Below are 9653 nucleotides of genomic sequence, written 5' to 3'. Positions count from 1 at the left end.
GTTACTCACTCACCAAGTATGTATTCAGGCACCGACCAAAGTGCTGATCGCTGCCTTCAAGCTAGATTTTATTAAGTGTTTTCTGTGCTCCAGGCATTGTTCTGAATGAGTGTACTTAACCCTCAAAACTACCCAATGAAGCAGACACTCTTATAACAGATGAGAAAAATGAGACACTGAGAAGCCAAATAAATTGACAGAAGTTACTGAGGGTTGGAGCCAGAATTCAAAACCCAGCTGAGCCCACCAATATGAACCCATGCATGCTACCAGCAAACTGGTGGAAAGAGGAGGCTAATTACAACAAGATCTTCAGAACAAGCACGTGAGCTGACACTACTGAGAAATTTGGGGTTTGGGGCATGAGTGAGGGCAGGGGACAGCAGCCTCATAGGAGAGATGGTCATGCAAACAGCAGGGAAGCACCGGGGCCCTGAGACTCCCCGGCAGTGACCAGATAAGGACGGGACCTCCTTATATATAATATAATGGTTACAACTGTGTGCGCCACAACTTGCTAGCCAGTAAAATGGAATAATGATAATGCCAACCTCCTAGGCTCTCTATGAGCACTCAATAAATGTTAGCTATGCGCGTACTGCCATGGGCCTTCTCGCCACACGCCAAGGCCTCTCTCTCTTCTCTCTCTCACACACACACACACACACACACACACACACACACACACAATTCAGAATCTTATTTGAATGCTGCTTTCAACCATCCACGTGATATGGACTGACCAGAGCTTCTCAGACTTTAATATACATATGAATGACCTGGGATCGTATTAACATGCAGGTTTGGACGCTAGAGGTCTGGGCTGGAGTGTAAGATTCTGCATTTCTAACAAGCATCAGGTAATGTCAGGATGCTGGTCCGTGAACCACACTTTGAGACATGAAAGAGAAGATGAGTTAATGTCTTTTTAGGACTTCCTAGAACAAAATGCCCTTAAATGTGTTCAGATAATACCTGTCACATGGATTCCCTTCTCTCCTAGGTAGCGCTATGTCATCCTGTTCATCAGTAAATATAAACACCTACTTCTATATGTAAGACTGTGCTGAATTCTGGGAACTCATGGCTCCGTTATGACTGGGCTCCTTCCCTGAAGGAGTTTGTATTCAACATCTAAATGTAAAAAGGTAGGCAGCCTCAAAAAGAACCTATCCTGGGTGCTAAATGAGGACTACAGCGAACGAGAGAACACTGAAGGGTGTTATTTTAAATCCCATAGAGAACTAAAGTCCACATGCTTACTTTGAAACGTTGAGAATTAACACATGCTCCAGATGCAGGATTGCATTGTCTTAACTTTTAATATGAGAGTCATGTCTCTCTATATAAAGCTATGCTCCCATAGGGTAAGTGAGGTTTGCTGTATTGTTTTCGTAGTTGCAAGTGTTCTGCATTCCTTATTAGTGGAGCAACCATGCATTAAGGTATGGAAGTCATCTGGAACAGAAATTCACAGGCTTGCGGTCACACCACACCAGTGTAGCCATTGTTTCGGAACATGTTGGTCTCATTTGGCTACATTTTGTGGGGCTTTCAGCTCCTGCTTTATTCCATTTGAAGTTTATTATTTCCTATGGAAACAGTGATGTCAAATTGATATGGGTGGGGCGCTGGGCCATGAATAAATGTGAACTAATTCATCACACAGGGTGCAAGTTATCATTAAGTTTAGGAGTTGTCAGTTTGTGCAGGTCATCCCTCCCAAGCCCTGTGTTTTGGGTGCGGTGGTCTGGTGGGCTGTGGGGTGGCACACTGGGAGAAAGTGTCCATTTTAAATAGCTTGAGTGCTTTGGAATAGATGTATCAACCCTGCCAAAACAGGACATGGTCTGCCCACAGAAGCAGCGGAGAAGAAGGGAGAAGTGACTTAATGAGGCACACTGAGATAGGTGATCAAATGTTGGAATATATTCTTGAATGGTTTTTGGATTACGAAGCAAGAACTCTTTAAGGAAACAAGCAATTTCTATCAAGTGGGGACTCTGGAATGAGAACTCCTGGAAAACAGGGCTCTCTGGGGGGTCCTTGGAACTGAGCAGACCTGAAATTGGCAAGAACTGTCATGAAAAGACATGAGGCCTTCAGGCCTGCCTCATGGGGAGGGGAGATGTAACAGGATGGCCCGATAATAACAGTTCTTTTTTATCAGGTGCTAGTTGTGTTCCAGGTGTTATATCCTTTGATTCTCCCAATAAACCTATGGCACGAATAGTAGTGTTACTTCCATCTCACAGACGTGCAAACTGAGACTCAGGGAGGGCAAGAACTTGCCAAAAGTTATAACAGAATGAAGGAACAAGATGAGCCCATCTGACTCCCCAGCCTACTTTCTGAAACGCAATTCTAGGTTCCTAAAGAAAAAGATTGAACCAGAACCTTAGAGTTCAAATGTATTCTGTTAAAAGTATTTGATATCTCTAGACCCATGAAACACACATCATGGCCTGGTGACAGAGGGCTCGTCAGATCAGAGCCGGGAGAACTGGAGGGTGACCAGGCTTTCACTGGTGAAGGCAGGAAAATCTTAAATCTGGAGCAGTGGGAGATTACTATCTCCACCATTTATAGAGCTCCCACCAGGGCTCCAGGCCTGTGCTAAGCACCGAGCTAAGCCTCACAGCAACGTTAAGCCACCCGTACTATTCCACCTGACAGATAAAGGAGACAGAGGTGTGACAATTTTCAGAGATATACTCAAAGTCAGTCACTTGGCCTGTAAGGGGCTGAGTCCTTTGGCTACAGAAGTCAGCATTTGACTGCCGTGTTCTACCGCATGCCAGCCAGCAAACTGGTGACTGCAGATGAGCACAAGGGCCACCCGAGAACCAGTACTGCGACCTGGCCTGCATGCTGGTTCACCAGAACAGTGTAGGAGGGCCCTTTGTTGCCCATGACAATGCTGAGGGCAGACTGAAGCCAGAAAAAAACCCAGCCCAAATTTATACTATTTAATTAAAAACAGTATATTCCACTCTTCTCCAGGGCCATAATTACCTCTCTGCACCCAGAACCTTCATTCTGAGCTCTGGCCTCCCAGAGGCGTTTGCCCTGTACCTTTCACCTACGCACCTGTTCCACTAAGCACCGCTGAGTGTTTCCAAACACTGGGTCTTTGGTGGGGGGGTCAGTAGGGCCATTTAACCTTGGGCCCCACCTTGAGGTTGAAGTTTGTTGAGGATGAGGCTACATCCCAAATGCTGGCTTCACCCTTAAACCCTTATTTTCTAAGTCTTTCCACAGGAATTGTAAACTCAGAGAAGACAAAAAGGAAAAAAAATTCCCGACAAAAGCCATACATGAAAAACCAACTTGCTGGTTCTAATGTCATCTGGATCTGAGTCGGGAAGGGGTTCAGACTCCACAGGCAGGGCAGTCTTTACAAGTCATACGATCTGGTAAGCATGGTGGGTATGGAAACGGAGCTTCGTAAACTCTGAAGTGACAGTTGAGTGTGGGTTGCTGTTTTAATACGTAAAATGCATGTCCTAGAAAATATCTAAGAAGTGAAGCTCCAGAACTTGTGGCAAATTAAAAGTGAAACTTGGGGTCATGAGAACCATTCAGGAACCCCACATCATACACTGCCTGCATTTTTCACCCCAGTCACAGCTTGCTGGTTTGAGGTTCAATTTCTAGACTTTCTTTTGAGTTATTTTCTTTCTAGAAGGCATACCCATCTCCCTACTGTCCTAGGCCACCTCTGCTTCTCCACCCTCACCCAGGGCTAAGACATATGTCCGTACCGGTTGTCCCCAGCACAGCTACTGGGGGAGCTGCTCACATCAAAGTCTATGTCTGAGTCAGACCATTGGTTCTTAAAATTGGCAGCACGTTAGAATTTTAGGGGAGACTTTTAGCATGGTCCCTCTTCCAGAGAGTCTGATTTAATTGGTCTGAGGTGCAGTCTGGGCATTAGAATTTTTCAAGCTGCCCAGGTGACTCTAACATTCAGCCTTGTTTGAGAACCACTGAATTAGACTATGCTGTGAATGGCGTCCCCTGGGAATGTGTGGTATGCACCCCGCTAGCCCTTCAAATTGGCCCTGCCCACCCCCATTCATGATCTTTAGTGACCTGAATTTGCTAGTAGAAGAGATCACAGACTAAATACATACTTATCTGCCTTTTGAGTCATATTTTCTCTAGGGTTGGGCTTGAGGTTGAAGAGAGTGTAGGTACTGACCCCTGAGCCTTTGAAGGCTCTTTTATACTTCCCGAATCCTTCTGAGGGATGAGGGAGAGGCAGGGGTCTAATCCTGCTGAAAACTGGGAATTTTTCAAGACTAGTTTTGGAGGTTACCCAACTCTGGTGCTCTGCCCAGGGTGAGCATGCTGTTTTGACTGTCTGGCTGAAAGAGTGATTTAGGTCCTCGGAAGAATCTGGCTCTTTTCCCCTGGTGCTTGGGTCATTCCCTAGTTATAAATCAGCCACCATTAGCAGCTGCATTTTACTCTCTCAGGCCGCAAGGGAACTGTGAGGTTTTTACTGAATTAGCAACTTAATTGCACTAAATATAGCTCCAGTGCCCCAAAGAAGTTATGGCAGCTCCCAAAGGTGTCTGGCTTCCCTCACCCTCCCCTTTCCTCCACTACAAACTCAGGGAGCAAGTTAAACTCTGAACAATTTAAACTTATTAAATCAGAGCTTCTGGAATAAACTTACTTTGTTTTGAATATGTCAATACCATCAAATCCTGCCCTATGAATTTAATGTCGCTGTTTTCATAACAACTAATGTCCTTGAGATGGGAAGATGGGGGAGATTAGAAATCCCACAGAAACCCAGAGAAATGAGACAAATATGTGACACAAGCAAGTCTGTGGTGTTGTGGTTCAGTCAAAAGCTTGCCTATTTTACAACTTAGATGCTCTGTGACTCATTGATGCTCCCCTGCTGATGAGTGGATCTGTCATTCTAAAATTCAGGTCAAGCTTCTTTGGCTGAAAAACCTTGCATCTGGCATGTATATTTATACTTGGCATTTCAAAGTTAATGTTTTTTTAGTTCAGCAGAGGGATTCAAAACAAACATTTTCTGAGAAGTTTCAAATTCTTGAGCAGACATTTGAATCTAAACCTAAGTGAGAGAGAGAGAAAGAGAGCCAAGTATGGAAGAGGCTGCTAGTTGGTTACCCAGCATCTATTCTGTTCTTTCCCCTTTGTAATAAAACAGCAGTAACAAAAACAACTACATTTCCCAGACTCCCTTGCAGCTTAGTCTGGCCACAGGATCAAATTCTGGTCAATGAGGTAGAAGCATACCATGGCACTTCCAAGAAGGCTTTTTTGAAAGTGGTTGAATCAGGGGTGAGATGCCTGCTTTTTTCTTTTCCCATCTGCCTTCTAGAATGTAGGCATAATGGAGCTCCAGCAGCCATCTGGGACCATGAGATGACTTTGAAGAGGAACCCCGGGTGCTGAATGAAGATGACAGAAAGATAGGAATCTGGGCCACTGATAAAAGAGGGGTCAACTCTGTACTATCTACCTCTAAACTTTTTATGTATGAGAGAGAAATAAACTTACTTTGTTAAATTAAAGTTAATAGGGGTTTTTAGTTATATAAAAACAAATCTAATTCTATGATAGATTTTAGTAGGATAAAATTAATAGAAAATTCATCCCTCAAACTATGCCAACACATTTTTGCCCATGTTAGTCTATCTGCTAGAGTGAACAGCATTATTTAAAAAAACAAACATAACTGTTTCTTGTACTTAGCAAGGTTAAGCCACTTTCCTAAAGTCACCAGCTAATTAGAGCCAGTACTCTAATTCCAACTATGCTTTTACTTGAACCTGCTTTCTCTGTCAGTTAATAACTACAGCTCTGTAGTATTTGCAGTTTTTACTCACCAATATTTTCATGTTTAATCCTTAGCAAGCCCAAGAAGCCTGGGAGAGATTTGCTTACCCCAAAGATGTTGCTCTTTCTAGAATCTGCTGGCCTTTGTGAGTAAGACTTCTGTGTATTTCTCTTTCATCTAGTCCCCACTTATGATGTCCCCAAGGAAATGGTAATAGACTCTGTAACAGAAGGGAAGGGAAAGCTCGAGTTTCTACAGTTACCTGTGCTTAGAAGATTTTAGTTACAGGTGGTTCCAGGAACTTCCTACAACTATACTTTCAAATCCAGCCAGTTACTATATTGATAATGTAGCATGAGAGAGCACTCAACAACCAACATGGCTAATTGGGGAAAGCCATCAAAATTAAGGAGTGGGGTGAGGGAAGCCTCTTTGTTTATTTAGGCCATTCTGGTTCAATGAGTGTGGGTGACAATAAAATTTACTCAAGGGAATTTTAAGTTGTGCCCCGGAAATACCAATTAAGTGACAAGCTGTCCGTTTCTCTCTCCATACTGAGAATAGTCTGTTATTCTAATGTGGGGCCTGCAGCAGAGCTATGAGGGCAGCGTTAGGCCCTGGGGTGAGGAGATTCCCTCCATGGACCACAGGGGCTCTGAGGACACATAAATCCAGTGCCTGACTCCCTGCCAATAGGATGAGCTTCCTAAATGTTTGTCACACAAGAGTTGAACAAATCTGAGTTCCTATAATACTAACCCTAAATTTTTTTTCCACATCACATCTTAAGACAGTGGTTGACATGGACATACAACCTAATCTTAAAAATATATATAAAATAATTATTTAATCCATATAAAGCTAGGTCCTTCGTGGTTTGTCACACTTAAACGGAGCAGAACTAGGTTCTGCTACATGTAACAGGAAAACCAGAATAATATTGGCTTACACAAGGTTTAAAAGTTTATTTCTCTCTCATTTAAAAGAAGTCTGGAGATGACAGTCAGGCAGTATCACAGTCATTGAGGACCCAGCCTTTTTCTGTATTTCTGTCCCATCTTTGTAACAAGTAGCCTCAATCCTCAATGTCATCTCATGGTTCAAGGTGGCTGCTGGTGTTGCTGCAGTCATGAGTTGTAGTCTTCAAAAGTGAGGAAAAGCAGGAAGTCAAAAAAGGAATTCCCCACTCCCAGCTATCTCTTCTCCAGGCAGTCTTTCAGGATGCCCCTTTGAAAATTTCTGCTGCTTTTGGTTCAGCGGCATCCAATGAGCCAGAACTTAATAACATGGCCAAATTTGGCTGCAAAGGAGACTGGGGAATGTAGTCTTTTAACTGGGCACATTGCTACTGCCTTCCACCTCAATAATATAGGCCAACAGTTCTCAACCTTTTTGTTCTTGGAAACCTTTTATACCCTTACAATTTATTGAAGAATTCAAAGAACTATTCTTTATGCAAGTAATATCTATTAGTATTTACTACATTAGAAATCAAAACCAAATTAAATATTTGTTCATTATCCTTTAAATATCTTATAATTTTATTTGTCAACTATACCCCCTATAAAACTGGGGGGAAAAACAGCTCCAAGACCTTCAAAAAAATTTAAAAATAAAATTACAATTATAAACCATTTAAATGTTAAATAATATACATTTTCCAAAGCAAAAAAATAAAAAAGCAAGAAGAGTATTATCATTTTCCATTTTTGTGAACTTCTTTAATATTAGACTTAACAGAACACAGTCAGATTCTCCTATCTGCTTCTGCATTTAATTTGTTCCAATATGTTGTTTTGGTTGAATATATAAAGAGAATCTGACCTTACACAGATCTATAGTTGAGAAATATAGAAATATTTTAAAAGCTTTTCAGATAATTATAAATATTATTCTTTGATGCTATACCCATTTTCACATGGTTTTTGTTTTTCAAATGGTAGTTTCTTAAAAGCTAGTTGCAATGTGAAATCTGAATTTATGTCAATGAATATTTTGTACTCTCTTACATTAAAATCCATTGGTCTATCATGCACAGTGAATGCATTTTTCACCTGTGCATGATTCTGTAACATCATGTAGTAGTCATGTGGAAAATATTTGTTCACTGAGTTATGAGGATGTTTTAAATGTTGACATACTTCATCATATAAATTTTTTAAATCACATTTTTTAATATCAACACTGATCTCAAAAGAAAAGTCTGCTTTTGGGTAGGTTGTCAAACTTATAATGACAAATATAAGTTTTCAAAATTCTAATTTCCACCTGAAAGGTTCAATGTTATCTTTGGCAATAAATACTGTCAGTTATTTCCCTTGAAGGGACAGGCTGACTTTTTTCAGTTTTAAGAAAATATCTGCCAAATATACAAGTCTGAATAACATTGGTGCCTCCTGTCACAGGTCTTCAAAGACCACAGAGTTAGCTGGGAAGTCGAGGTGTTTCCTGAGCACAGGAGACCAGAAAGGTGACCCCCAAGGGTGAGTCCCCAGTAGCCTCCCAGGATACAGACACACTCTAGTCTAAAACTGTCTACTTTGAGCTTTGTAGACAGGGCTTTTTGTTTTCCCTTTGCGGTCTATTTTCCTTCTGAAAAATTCCAAGCATGTTTTTACGGCTCCTGTTCTGGTCATTGAGGGATCAGGGGGGTCTCCTTCCTGGCTGAAATGGGGGTTGGGAGGAACCCCAGCTCAACAGTCAGAGGAACCAGTAGGAAAGGGGTACTGATTCCCTGTCACACCCATCCAGAGTGGGGAACAGTGCAGAGCTAATCCCTGTAGCTACTTCTGATGAGGAAATCGGTTTACTTAGGTTTTCTCAGTTTCAAGTATGAGGGTATATAGGAAGTGGCTCTTTGGTAAGTGAATTGCTGTTTGCTGTGAACAGATTTCCAGGTGTGACGGTGGAGGCTGTCTTTGACAGAAAAACTGTCAAAGAAAGAACCCATGGAATCTGATTTATGACTTTGTGGTGTGCTGCTGTTGATGTTGGTAGTGTTCACCTAGCATCAGACATTAGCCAGTAGAGGACTTTAGCAACAGCATGTATATGTGAAAAATCTTCCATGTACACGATAAAAGCTCTGTTCTCTCCCCCAGAGACCTTACGTGAGTGTGTCCACGTAAAAGTGTTATTCACATTACAGTGTATTTGTGTTCACGTAGATGTATGTATGTGTACCACGCTAGTATCTTTGTGCATTATGTGTGTTTATCTGTTACATATACAAGCAGCAGTGGAAATGAATATCATTTACTCTAGGACCAAGGAGATGATGTTAACAATAAAATACATGAAGTAAGATCATTTTCTTCTCTTCTTCCTCTATTCTAAAAATAATTTTATGAACAGGTAACATATGAATATAATTTAAAAAATCATTAATCAGCATGGAATAAAGTGAAAAATTAGTTTCCTATCCTTTGCCCCAGAAATGATTATTACCAGTTCTTATGGATTCTTCAAGAGATATTCTGTATGTTAAAAAGAATATGTACACACATCCCTTTTTTAAAAAATGTGTTCTTTTAAACTAATGAGTGGGAGAGTGAAACAGAAAAATCTCTATCTTCATACTTCAGCTTCATTGTCAGCCCCTTGTTTGTCAGCACAGACTCCAGTGCACATATTTGTGTCTATGATTTACATATGTGTCACATGTGTAGATTTTGTGCTGGAAGACAAATTCTTTGTTATAAGAAAACTTATGGAACCTAGAAAATGGATTTCCTTCTTAGTTCTTCTGGTTATTAATCTTCCTAAAAGCTCAAGACAAATAAAATTCCCATATCTGAGTCCTTTGTGAGATCCCAGAGGCAGATAA

The sequence above is a fragment of the Pteropus medius genome, unplaced genomic scaffold, assembly GCF_902729225.1.
Source record: "Pteropus medius unplaced genomic scaffold, Ma_sr-lr_union100, whole genome shotgun sequence".
NCBI lineage: Eukaryota > Metazoa > Chordata > Mammalia > Chiroptera > Pteropodidae > Pteropus > Pteropus medius.
Note: the sequence above shows the minus strand (reverse complement) of the source record.